Raw genomic sequence first — 14,257 nt, forward strand, 5'->3', positions numbered from 1 at the left:
AGTAGGGTCTTTGGCCCTATTAATTACAGCTTTCCATGTGGAAGAGCTACTTCTGGGCTTAAATATAGGGTTAGGGTCCTCTTTGCTAGGGTTTGTCTATAAATCGTTTTAATTTCTGGTTTTAAGGCAAGTAGGTGCTCGAGACACCTTGCCCAGAGAGCTCTGAGAGAGACAAAGTGGTCTAAGATTAGTCCTACATCAATGTTCCTGCATTTAAGTCTAATCGCACGGGCACCTCTGATTGCTTCTGCAAATCGCCACGGATCATTTTTGGTCCATTTGGACTAAAACCTGTATTTAATGAACTGAAGAACGCTATAGTAGGGATGAAAACATCGCAGAGGCATGTTTTAAGCCAACATTTTAAAAAAAGAAAACAATACTATTTTGCTAAGCTTATTTTTAGGACCACTAATATTTTTGTATTGTGACATTGTTTTTATGACAAGACTCCCCAAAATATTTAGCTATAATAGATATCGCCATACTTCCCCAATTGATTGATTGCATTAAGAATTTCAAACATTTTTAAGTTAAAATACGCTTAAATAGGGAAACGAGGCGTTGTTCGATTAAATATGTCCTTCCACAACATAAATCTGAACATTGGATAAAGCCAAGTTCAACTTTCTTGTTTCATTTTGTTGACATATTAGAGGTAAAGTTTTTTACAGAGGGGATTTTGGAAATCAGTTTTTATCACACATAAATTAGAACAAACTATACTTCAACCATGTTTTTTAGGAATAAAACCCTGTGTAAAATCAGGTGGATAATAAATGAACAAACCCTTCGGTAAAAACCTTCAGCATATAGATAGGAATAAAACTGTAAAGTTTGGTGTTGATAAGTGCTGCTGAAATGGAGAAAGAACTCATTTTGTGAAAACGGCCTTTAAAGATAAACACAGAAGTCTGAAACTCTCCACTAGTTTGAAACAACACGTTATCAAAAGCCAAATAGCCCAAAATCTTAAAATTGAGCAGTGTGTGAAACAACAACATTTCCGCCTAAAGCATATTTAACCCACATTAAATGTAAATTCCATTCAAATCTATTACGTTGCCAATACTCTAGAACAACTGATGTCAAATAAACCCAAAGCTATTATAATTTGCATGATTAGCCCAATATTAGACTAACCTACGATCATATGAGCATTAGGAAGCTTCAGGATCAGAATGGAGGGTCGGACGGTTAAACCCAGAGAGGTTTTGAGCCGCTGGGTCGTGTGTAAATGGGCTATGATCACCAGCAGTTGACTGGCCGCGGCTCATTGGGCTGTAATTGGCGGTCAGTACCGCCCATCCACTCACACAACCCCCCTTCCGTTAACAGCCCATTAAGTCATTGGTATTGACGCCCCTGAGGGGGATGCGTTCATGACACATAATTGAGACAGATTTATCCGATAAACCTCAGCTGGTAGCGTAAAACACCAACGGGTGACATATGATTACACACATTAAGGAACGCAACACTAATTTATCAGCTTTTATTAGTGGCAGCTTAAAATACTTGAAACACTTTCTATCTTTTAACGTATTGGAAAATAAATGAAACGTTAGTCACTTTAAGCAATGCATTTGACTAGTGACTCGGTTTGTATAAACAAACAAAACGGTGTTGATAGTTCGTCAATGGAACAGACAGTTTCCACATAGACTTCCACTGGAAGTGCATTTCTATGCACGTTTGTTTGTTTTGTTCATTTAACCCGGAAAAAGGAAGTATGTTTTTTTAAGCATGGTAATGAGAGGTAATGGCCAAGCTTTATAATCCTGTATCAATGCAGATTGCATAATTCCTGCTATAATGCACACATGAATGATCCCAGAATGCATTATGTACAGAATGAGCAGTAAATGATGCACTCCGCCTGACTGACTGCCTCTCCCATGGGCGGCCTGACGCGGGCGCTGCTTATGGTTGGGTGGCGGTAGAGAGTCGACTTATTTAATATTCTATTCAGACTCAGATTGAATTTTGCCTGTTTTTTGTTCCAGTGCAAATTTTGACATTTCAATATACCGGCTCATTTAAATGTGCCTCAGTTTGTCTATTGTTAAAGTAGGCGCGAGAGCGAAACTAGCTTTGAAACTTGGCTAATTAGAATAAAAGTACGTATAAATGAAAACTTTTTTTGCAGATGAAAAGGTAAGTCATGCATAAGTTCAATGAAGCATAGTGTGCATAAGCATTAAGCATTGTTCGGTGCCATTTAAAGAAAATATGTTATAAATATTCTATAAATATGTAATAAACACAACTCCCAAAGATGACTTGTTCAATGCAACAAGTAAAACTTCATTTATAATTCATTCTCAAAAGGAAAAAAAAAACTAAGCCAAACACAACAGTCCTACTTAATAATTGAACAAATCTCTCAACAACCAGTAAACTTTCTAATACTAATTGTTAAACATTTTTGTTTTCCGAAGAAGACATTTGGGATAGTCTGTGTGACTATTACCCGCTCTGCCCTCTACAGCCAAGTGAACGCACACCACACTCCTGTGCCCAGCCATAAATCACTGCTTATCTTAAAAAAACTCATTTACATTTTGGCACAGACGAGTCGCGGACTGACGGGAATCATCAGGAGAAGAAATCCCAAGGGACTCACCTTCCGGCAATCTTCCACAGTGAAGCGGCAGGGAGAAAACGTAGCAACGGCTCCATCCGTAAGGATTGTGAAGGCAAGTAGGCTCAAGTCCTCTTAGATTCCCACATGTTCAATAACGGTTTCCAGCTGAAAGAAGGTGTCCTCCTTCGCCGACTCACCCCGTGTCCGTACTGCGTTGAAGACTGGATCTGCTCTCCCCACAAAACAAACACACGCAGGTTTTTTAGCAGTGTAACCCTGAGTCAGGCCTGCCTTTGAAATGCTCTCTAGCCCACAACACAGACGGCTTTCATTATCTGCGGAGTCGCAGCGAGGCCTAGCTTTAAAAGCTACTGATTTCTTTTTTCCTTTAGCCTCCCACACAAAGGAAGGGCAGTTTGTAAATTACTTGCTCGTTTCAGCCCAACAAAAGGTACTTTCATTGAAACTCCCCCTTCCATTTGATTTTGCTCAAATTTGATTACAAGGATTGAAAAAGGAGAAAAAAAAGAGGAAATAGAAAAAAAAAAAAACAGATGGCGTCTGCATTCAGCGCCTTGAATGGCTTTATCTGGGCGCCTTTTTAAACTGTGGCAATCCACAAGCATTTCGGTCGGCTTCAAAAAAGAACTTGACAAAAATGATCGGTTTGCCATTTCTCGTACGGAAAAGCACAAAGAAAAGCCTTTTCTCCCTCTTCTCTCCTTTTCTTCTACGCTATCGCCCGCCTGGATCAAAATAATGGAGATTAGGTATTTCATTAGAAATTATAGCTGGATATGGAGTAGGCTGTCATATTAATAGCAACCTGCCTGTGGCCCTTCACCATGTGCAAATTCACCTAGACAATAGACTGAGGGAGACCATATATTGAACCTCTGATTCAAGCCTGATCAATTTTCCATCATCAAGACGTTTAACAAAGACGTTGCGCACGGCTGGCCTGCCGAGAGCCCCCTCCTTGCCAAAATAGTTCAAACTAAACTAAACACACATTCTCTGCCACAAAAAGAAGCATTCTCTCTGTAGAGAAAGGAAAGCGACGCGGGCTATAATTCCATTTCTATGGCCCAATGGGCATTTCAGCATGCACTTGTTTTCAGCTGTAGATAATTACAGGCTGTGGCAGACCGAAAAAGAAGTGGGAACAAACAGAGCGCTGGGCTGCATTATTCTACACTTGTGTCGAAACGCTTTCAGCTTGAGCAGAAGACGGTTGTGCGCTCAAACTCGAAAAGCTGGTGGCTATAAGACCGCCAAAACATGTCAAAGATAACAGGAACTTGCAAAACAATATTTGGCAGGTGCTTTTATTTGGAGTGACCTACAGTACAATCAACATATATACATAGTAAGTGTAGGATGTATTCGGGTTGATTGGGACATTTTTCCCAGTCATCTCAATGGCAAAAGTGTCCCAATCCCAATTCACCCTTTGTGCTTCACATTGGAATCAAACCCATGATCTTGCCATTGCAAGCACAATCCTCCACCAGTTAATGGGTTAGTTCACCCCAAAATGAAAAATCGGACATAATTTATGTACCCTCACGTTGTTCCAACCCCATAAGAACGTCATTCATCTTCGTAACACAAATGAAGATATTTTTAATGAAATCAGAAGGGATTTCTGTCCCTCCATTGTAAGTCTATTCACCCAAAACATTCATAAAGTGATCTTAAAATGAATGAATCATGCAGTTTAATCCAAGTCGTTTGAAGAGAAACAATCGCTTTATATGATGAACAGATTGAATTTAGACTTTTATTCACGTATAAACATTGATCAGTGAACACACAGACAGGGTTCTCAAGTTTTATCAAAAGCTTGGAGTGAGATCACATGCGGTTAGGGGAGGAGCCCTAATGGAGCCCCGCCCCCACCCCCCAATTTTACCCATTGTTCATAATTAACCAGCACAAACTGAAATTATAACAATTGGTAAATCTGATAATTGACAGAGCAATTCATCACATCAAATATACTCTTTAATGTTATATTTCAAAATTACAAATATACAAAAATTACAAAAATATAACAAATTGCTCCAAACAGTTTGGAAAAACAAATCTTTTTGCATTTTGAATGTGTCTAGTCGAAATGGTATAATGATTTATTGTGTGGTGGGACATTGTGAACAAATGACATATTCGAGTATTAAGGTGTGTGTGTGTGTGTGTGTGTGTGTGTGTGTGTGTGTGTGTGTGTGTGTGTGTGTGTGTGTGTTGAGTGTGTACACAAGAGTACACACTCCAGCTTATGAAATGTGTTTTGTGTTGTAAGTGTTTGTTGCACATTTTGATGCCTTGATAACAGGGGTAGGGGGCTCCCACTTGAAGCACTGTGGCTCTTTAATGTAACTAGAAAGACTATTAATACAGTATAATATACAATTTAAAATAAAATGAAGAAATACATCTTCATTCCTTCCCATAACCACTAACATTTCCCTTAGTTTCAGATAACGTAAGCTAGCCAAACTGAGCCAAAGCTTCTGGCCTGGTTGCAAAGTAGTTGTAGAGTTTTTGACTGCATCACTAATAATGTATACGATGGGCTATATATTAAATGATCTAGCCTAAAAATGTTAGACGAGCTTTCTTCCAACTTACCTTCTCTATCACGACGTGTGTTCGCGCGATGTTGTTAGTTACCTAGTAACGAACGTACGGTGGCAGAGAATGTTCCGTCAACTTCCGTGTGTTCGCGCATATATGTTGCCTAGTAATGAACGCAATCTGGCCGAGATACGTGCTGGCGGCAGGAAACTTCACTTTGTGTGCCTGCGCCTCGTATACAACGTTATATATAAAGCTTGCAGGACAACTTGGTTGGCATTGCCTTTTCAGCGTGAGAAATACACGGTGTGGCGTGTGAACTGGTTGAATTGCGTGTGTCTCACGGCCAATGCGTGAGACTTGAGAACCATGCACAGAGCTCAACCGCACTTGGTTGACGCACAAGAATGAACCTCATTGGTTCATGCTGAAGCTCAAACGTGCTGCGTAACAACGAGAATGAACCTCATTGGTTCATGCTGAAGCTCAAACGTGCTGCGTAACACGAGAATGAACCTCATTGGTTCATGCTGAAGCTCAAACGTGCTGCGTAACACGAGAATGAACCTCATTGGTTCATGCTGAAGCTCAAACGTGCTGCGTAACAACGAGAATGAACCTCACTGGTTCTTGCTGAAGCTCAAACGTGCTGCGTAACAACGAGAATGAACCTCACTGGTTCTTGCTGAAGCTCAAACGTGCTGCGTAACAACGAGAATGAACCTCATTGGTTCATGCTGAAGCTCAAACGTGCTGCGTAACAACGAGAATGAACCTCATTGGTTCTTGCTGAAGATCAAACGTGCTGCGTAACACGAGAATGAACCTCATTGGTTCATGCTGAAGCTCAAACGTGCTGCGTAACAACGAGAATGAACCTCACTGGTTCTTGCTGAAGCTCAAACGTGCTGCGTAACATGAGAATGAACCTCACTGGTTCTTGCAGAAGCTCAAACGTGCTGCGTAACAACGAGAATGAACCTCACTGGTTCTTGCTGAAGCTCAAACGTGCTGCGTAACACGAGAATGAACCTCATTGGTTCTTGCTGAAGCTCAAACGTGCTGCGTAACAACGAGAATGAACCTCATTGGCTCTTGCTGAAGCTCAAACGTGCTGCGTAACACGAGAATGAATCTCATTGGTTCTTGCTGAAGCTCAAACGTGCTGCGTAACACGAGAATGAACCTCACTGGTTCTTGCTGAAGCTCAAACGTGCTGCGTAACACGAGAATGAACCTCACTGGTTCTTGCTGAAGCTCAAACGTGCTGCGTAACAACGAGAATGAACCTCACTGGTTCTTGCTGAAGCTCAAACGTGCTGCGTAACACGAGAATGAACCTCATTGGTTCTTGCTGAAGCTCAAACGTGCTGCGTAACAACGAGAATGAACCTCATTGGTTCTTGCTGAAGCTCAAACGTGCTGCGTAACACGAGAATGAACCTCATTGGTTCTTGCAGAAGCTCAAACGTGCTGCGTAACACGAGAATGAACCTCATTGGTTCTTGCTGAAGCTCAAACGTGCTGCGTAACACGAGAATGAACCTCATTGGTTCTTGCTGAAGCTCAAACGTGCTGCGTAACACGAGAATGAATCTCATTGGTTCTTGCTGAAGCTCAAACGTGCTGCGTAACACGAGAATGAACCTCATTGGTTCTTGCTGAAGCTCAAACGTGCTGCGTAACACGAGAATGAATCTCATTGGTTCTTGCTGAAGCTCAAACGTGCTGCGTAACACGAGAATGAATCTCATTGGTTCTTGCAGAAGCTCAAACGAGCTGCGTAACATGAGAATGAACCTCATTGGTTCTTGCTGAAGCTCAAACGTGCTGCGTAACACGAGAATGAATCTTATTGGTTCTTGCTGAAGCTCAAACGTGCTGCGTAACACGAGAATGAACCTCATTGGTTCTTGCTGAAGCTCAAACGTGCTGCGTAACACGAGAATGAATCTCATTGGTTCTTGCTGAAGCTCAAACGTGCTGCGTAACACGAGAATGAACCTCATTGGTTCTTGCTGAAGCTCAAACGTGCTGCGTAACACGAGAATGAACCTCATTGGTTCTTGCTGAAGCTCAAACGTGCTGCGTAACACGAGAATGAACCTCATTGGTTCTTGCAGAAGCTCAAACGTGCTGCGAAACACGAGAATGAACCTCATTGGTTCTTGCTGAAGCTCAAACGTGCTGCGTAACACGAGAATGAACCTCACTGGTTCTTGCAGAAGCTCAAACGTGCTGCGAAACACGAGAATGAACCTCATTGGTTCTTGCTGAAGCTCAAATGTGCTGCGTAACACGAGAATGAACCTCATTGGTTCTTGCTGAAGCTTAAACGTGCTGCGAAACACGAGAATGAACCTCATTGGTTCTTGCTGAAGCTCAAACGTGCTGCGTAACACGAGAATGAACCTCATTGGTTCTTGCAGAAGCTCAAACGTGCTGCGAAACACGAGAATGAACCTCATTGGTTCTTGCTGAAGCTCAAATGTGCTGCGTAACACGAGAATGAACCTCATTGGTTCTTGCAGAAGCTCAAACGTGCTGCGAAACACGAGAATGAACCTCATTGGTTCTTGCTGAAGCTCAAACGTGCTGCGTAACACGAGAATGAACCTCATTGGTTCTTGCAGAAGCTCAAACGTGCTGCGTAACACGAGAATGAACCTCATTGGTTCTTGCTGAAGCTCAAACGTGCTGCGTAACACGAGAATGAACCTCATTGGTTCTTGCAGAAGCTCAAACGTGCTGCGTAACACGAGAATGAACCTCATTGGTTCTTGCAGAAGCTCAAACGTGCTGCGTAACACGAGAATGAACCTCATTGGTTCTTGCTGAAGCTCAAATGTGCTGCGTAACACGAGAATGAACCTCATTGGTTCTTGCAGAAGCTCAAACGTGCTGCGTAACACGAGAATGAACCTCATTGGTTCTTGCTGAAGCTCAAACGTGCTGCGTAACACGAGAATGAACCTCATTGGTTCTTGCAGAAGCTCAAACGTGCTGCGAAACACGAGAATGAACCTCATTGGTTCTTGCTGAAGCTCAAATGTGCTGCGTAACACGAGAATGAACCTCATTGGTTCTTGCAGAAGCTCAAACGTGCTGCGAAACACGAGAATGAACCTCATTGGTTCTTGCTGAAGCTCAAACGTGCTGCGTAACACGAGAATGAACCTTACTGGTTCTTGCAGAAGCTCAAACGTGCTGCGTAACACGAGAATGAACCTCATTGGTTCTTGCTGAAGCTCAAACGTGCTGCGTAACACGAGAATGAACCTCATTGGTTCTTGCTGAAGCTCAAACGTGCTGCGTAACACGAGAATGAACCTCATTGGTTCTTGCAGAAGCTCAAACGTGCTGCGTAACATGAGAATGAACCTCATTGGTTCTTGCTGAAGCTCAAACGTGCTGCGTAACACGAGAATGAACCTCACTGGTTCTTGCAGAAGCTCAAACGTGCTGCGTAACACGAGAATGAACCTTACTGGTTCTTGCAGAAGCTCAAACGTGCTGCGTAACACGAGAATGAACCTCATTGGTTCTTGCTGAAGCTCAAACGTGCTGCGTAACACGAGAATGAACCTCATTGGTTCTTGCTGAAGCTCAAACGTGCTGCGTAACAACGAGAATGAACCTCATTGGTTCTTGCAGAAGCTCAAACGTGCTGCGAAACACGAGAATGAACCTCATTGGTTCTTGCTGAAGCTCAAATGTGCTGCGTAACATGAGAATGAACCTCACTGGTTCTTGCAGAAGCTCAAACATGCTGCGTAACACGAGAATGAACCTCATTGGTTCTTGCTGAAGCTCAAACGTGCTGCGTAACACGAGAATGAACCTCATTGGTTCTTGCTGAAGATCAAACGTGCTGCGTAACACGAGAATGAACCTCATTGGTTCTTGCTGAAGATCAAACGTGCTGCGTAATACGGGAATGAACCTCATTGGTTCTTGCTGAAGCTCAAACGTGCTGCGTAACAACGAGAATGAACCTCATTGGTTCTTGCAGAAGCTCAAACGTGCTGCGTAACACGAGAATGAACCTCATTGGTTCTTGCTGAAGCTCAAATGTGCTGCGTAACACGAGAATGAACCTCATTGGTTCTTGCTGAAGCTCAAACGTGCTGCGTAACACGAGAATGAACCTCATTGGTTCTTGCTGAAGATCAAACGTGCTGCGTAACACGAGAATGAACCTCATTGGTTCTTGCTGAAGATCAAACGTGCTGCGTAATACGGGAATGAACCTCATTGGTTCTTGCTGAAGCTCAAACGTGCTGCGAAACACGAGAATGAACCTCATTGGTTCTTGCTGAAGCTCAAACGTGCTGCGAAACACGAGAATGAACCTCATTGGTTCTTGCTGAAGCTCAAACGTGCTGCGAAACACGAGAATGAACCTCATTGGTTCTTGCTGAAGCTCAAACGTGCTGCGTAACACGAGAATGATCCTCATTGGTTCTTGCAGAAACTCAAACGTGCTGCGTAACACGAGAATGAATCTCATTGGTTCTTGCTGAAGCTCAAACGTGCTGCGAAACACGAGAATGAACCTCATTGGTTCTTGCTGAAGCTCAAACGTGCTGCGTAACACAAGAATGATCCTCATTGGTTCTTGCAGAAACTCAAACGTGCTGCGAAACACGAGAATGATCCTCATTGGTTCTTGCTGAAGCTCAAACGTGCTGCGAAACACGAGAATGAACCTCATTGGTTCTTGCTGAAGCTCAAACGTGCTGCGAAACACGAGAATGAACCTCATTGGTTCTTGCAGAAACTCAAACGTGCTGCGTAACACGAGAATGAACCTCATTGGTTCTTGCTGAAGCTCAAACGTGCTGCGTAACACGAGAATGAACCTCATTGGTTCTTGCTGAAACTCAAACGTGCTGCGAAACACGAGAATGAACCTCATTGGTTCTTGCTGAAGCTCAAACGTGCTGCGTAACACGAGAATGAATCTCATTGGTTCTTGCTGAAGCTCAAACATGCTGCGTAACACGAGAATGAACCTCATTGGTTCTTGCTGAAGCTCAAACGTGCTGCGTAACACGAGAATGAATCTCATTAGTTCTTGCTGAAGCTCAAACGTGCTGCGTAACACGAGAATGAACCTCATTGGTTCTTGCTGAAGCTCAAACGTGCTGCGTAACACGAGAATGAACCTCATTGGTTATTGCTGAAGCTCAAACGTGCTGCGTAACACGAGAATGAACCTCATTGGTTCTTGCTGAAGCTCAAACGTGCTGCGTAACACGAGAATGAACCTCATTGGTTCTCATGCTTGAGCTTCTGTTTACCAAATTTGAATACTGTAAACATTGTTTGCTGATCACTGTTTATATGTAAATAAAAGCCTAAATTAAATCTGTTCATCATATGAAGCGATTGTGTTTCTTCAGAAGACTTGGTTTAAATCCCTCTATTCTTATGGATTTATTTTACGATCTCTTTGTGAAAGATTTGAATAGATTTTAAATGAAGGGACAGAAATATCTAAAAACTAAAAACATCTAGTTTAGTTTTTCCCTAAAAACATCTTAATTTGTGTTTACGAAGATGAACGAAGGTCCTAGGGGTTTGGATCAACATGAGGGTACATAAATTATGACAGATATTTTGAGTGAACTAACCGTTTAAGCTGCAAGAACATGAAAAAGGAAACAGGTCGTTCATGTAACTTCAAACATTTAAATTTTTCAAAACTTATAGATTTTGTTCATCTTTGTTTCCAAACCAATGGAAAAAGATAATGTATAAATGTCTCGGTTCATGGGTTCACTGACTCATTCTCTATCTCTCTCTCTCTGTGTATGTGTCGGCTGATTGTCACTGATGAGCTGATCGGCGACAGCTGAGACTCATCAGCTCAGCTATTCAATGTCTGTGCTATCCGTCCTGTGTTGTCAGATTGTTTGGCTTTCTCCTGCCGTCCAGTTCTTGTTTGAGCTCTCTGGAATTATTCTCTGGTATTTCTTCGTGTTCCTGTGGGGATCCTGTTCCCGTGGCTGTGGACTCTTCTCAGCTGGGTTCTTCGGATCTTTGCCCACTGCGTCCCTGCGTTGCCAAGAGCAGCAATCATCTGCACCAGTCCCTCGATTTCTACTTCATTCTGAACTTGCCAAATAAATTGTTACTATCTCTCATCTGCGGCTGAATCCTCATTATTTACATGTGACAATAAAAAGTTTTACAGTTTTAGAGTAGTATAGAGTTTTTCATGTTTATGTATCCTGCATGTTTTGCAGAAACCACCTCTTCCAAAAGAATGATAATACAGTTTCTGGTTTTGGGGGCTTTATGGCAGGAATATTAGTTACATTAAGTTCTTAAGTTAAACAATAAATTCTAAAAACAAACTGTTTCATGCATTATTTTGCAATTCCTCAAAGTTTCTGAGCAACCACAAAAGACGCTGTTTCACATATTTGAGAAAGTCGAATTTGGCACATAGTAGGTTTGTGACGAGATACGGTAATACCGGTAATACTGGTTAAGCTTGATGACATTTTATACCCGTTTAAAGGTACTTAAACTTCCTTGACAATGTCAGTTTCTATATCAAATATCCTAAAGAATTAAATAGTCTCAAATAATGATCTTGCCGCTTCTCAGTTGTACGGATACTTTTCATTCACAAGGAGTGCGTACAAAGCAAGTGGTTGCTGAGGTAATGACCAATATGATACCTGCAAGTGAACATACCTTGCATCTGAGTTTACAATCAAACTGCCTTGTGTTATTGTTTAGGCCCAAGGGGTCAGCAACTTTTTTTATCATGAAGTGCCATTTTTTAGTTTCCATGTTAATCACTGTTTCACACCCAGTTGCGCGTGAACGGAGTTTGCACATTGTAACACAAAGTTGAAGTGTTCAGTTGCCCAGAGAGAGAAAAACTGGTTCCACTGGTGTCAGTGGAAAAGATGCACAGGAGACGAGAACTAGCATATCTTCTAGCTTAATGAAATGACTTAAAGGGATAGTTCACCCAAAAATGAAAATTCTGTCATTATTTACTCACCCTTATGTTTTTCCAAACCTGTATGAGTTTCTTTCTTATGTTGAACACAAAATAAGGTATTTTGAAGAATGTTGGTAACCAGTTGACAGTAGCCATTGTCTTCCATACTAGGAAAAAAATATTATGGAAGTCAATGGCTAACAACATCTGTCTGGTAAAATGACATGAAATTGTTTCAAGTTATGTGTCATCTAGCAACAACCTACACATCCCAGTATAAACATTCCCGATAAATGATTTGTTATTAAAGCAGTTATTAAAGTGGTTCAGAAACCACTATAATTTAAACAGAAAAGCAAGCATACTGTATGCATGATTTATAACCACTGCCTTACCTAATGCAGCAAAACAAAAGTTTATTCACATTCTGTTTGGATAATAAAGCGTGCAAAGAGCACTCCAATTGTAATCACTAAAAAAGCTGTCACCTCAATTCATCACAATCTCACAAAGTTCTGCTATAAACAATGAAGCTGCACAATGAATCTTTTATTTAGCATACATAATTTCTTCACTGTTATAAGTTAACTCTAGGCTTCTCAAGTGATCTCTGAGCTTAAACAACACAGGCATAAGCAAGTCCATTACTCCAAGAACAGTGCAATCAGGGAGAACATCAACCGGCTGACCACAAGAAAGTAAGGGGTTTCATGACACACTGTCACGCTATTGGACACTCCAGGTTTATGGATAATCTCAAAACTGCCAGTGGGGTTTAGTTGGGACATCAACGACTTCACACTGCTGTGATCTGAAAAAACTGTGACATGGAGTCCCTCAATGTTGCTCTCAAATACTCAAGTGCCCAAATTACCGCCAGGCGCTCCTTCTCAGGGGTCGAGTAAGGGCGTTCAGACTTGTGCAAAGCACGGCTGGCATGAGCAACTGCACATTCTCTACCTTCCTCATCCCTCTGCATCAAAGGAGCACCCAGACCGACTTCACATGCATCCACGTGAATGAACTGCAGAAACCTCAAGCTAGGCACAGACAACAGTTTACTTTTGAGGAAATCTATAGCATTTGACAGTCTTGTGTCCACACAAAAGGAGCATTGGTTCTCGTAAGCACACAAAGAGGTTCAACATGTCGTGGATATTTGTGAATTAATCGCTGGTAGTAACTTGTCCAGCCCAAAATGGTCTCACAAAATCAACCACCGCCTTCACCTTCTCCTCGTTAGGTAGGATACTGTCTTTGGTGACCCGATACCTTAAGAAGGTAAGTTCCTTCCAACAGAACTGACACTTTTCCAACTTCATCAACAGACCAGCAGACTTAAGCCTAGCCAGGACCTCCTCTAAATGTAATGATACATGAGGCAACTTTTTTTTAACAATGTTGCCGGGCAATGTTGCTTGGGCACTTTCCCATTGAGAATGGGCAAGAAATTTCTATCTTGATACTTTAGATGGGTCGTGGGCCCTGTGTCTCACCTGGTTGCCCGTTGACGGCAACATTGCCCTGCAACATTTGTCAAAGAGTTGCCCTGTGTATCATCACCTTCAGTCTATCAGGTGTTGCTCAGACATGGGCGAGGAGACTACAATATCGTCCAGATAAACTGCGCAAGACTTGTTCATGAGCCTCTGAAAAGTGGTTGGGGCATTGCATATACGCCGAAAGGTAGAACACAGAACTGGTAAAACCCACAATCAGAAATGAAAATTAAGTGAAGGTCTTTGGCCTTGACGATTCCTCCATGGCCACCTGCCAATAGCCCTTGGCTAAGTCAATTGTGGACACAAAATTGCCTCTAGCTAGAAAATCAAGGGAGTCGTCTATTCTCGGAAGCAGGTACGAGTCTTCCACCGTAAAAAGGTTCAAACATCGATAATCTACGAAAAAATCTTTGTTCACCAGAAGGCTTTTGAACGATTACAACTGGTGTGGCCCACGGCCCCGACGCTGCTTCAATAATGCCTTCCACCAACATCATTTCGATTTGCCTCTTAACCAACTCTTTTTTCTTTTTCTTTTTTTTTTTTTTGCTGGTAAGGTACGGTATTGGAGCAAGATGGATAGGTTTGTGCTCAACCAAGAATGTATGGTCTATAGATCAGCAAAAG

At 42.0% G+C, this 14,257-nt stretch overlaps 1 protein-coding gene across 5 annotated transcripts in view; it reads right to left on the bottom strand.

Moving 5' to 3' along the window:
- LOC307169207 (uncharacterized protein) overlaps window positions 1–14,257 on the bottom strand; it is a 157,102-nt gene that overhangs the window by 130,431 nt on the left and 12,414 nt on the right. For 4 of the 5 annotated variants that reach the window (XR_013823067.1, XR_013823068.1, XM_079889689.1 and 1 more), the window contains exon 3: window positions 2,627–2,814. The exons of the other annotated variant lie outside the window; for it this stretch is intronic. The gene's annotated coding sequence lies outside the window, so the exon portion shown is untranslated. The remainder of the gene's footprint in view (window positions 1–2,626; window positions 2,815–14,257) is intronic. 5 annotated transcript variants of the gene reach the window in all.

The sequence above is a fragment of the Squalius cephalus genome (assembly GCF_949319135.1).
Source record: "Squalius cephalus genome assembly, chromosome: 13".
Lineage (NCBI taxonomy): Eukaryota > Metazoa > Chordata > Actinopteri > Cypriniformes > Leuciscidae > Squalius > Squalius cephalus.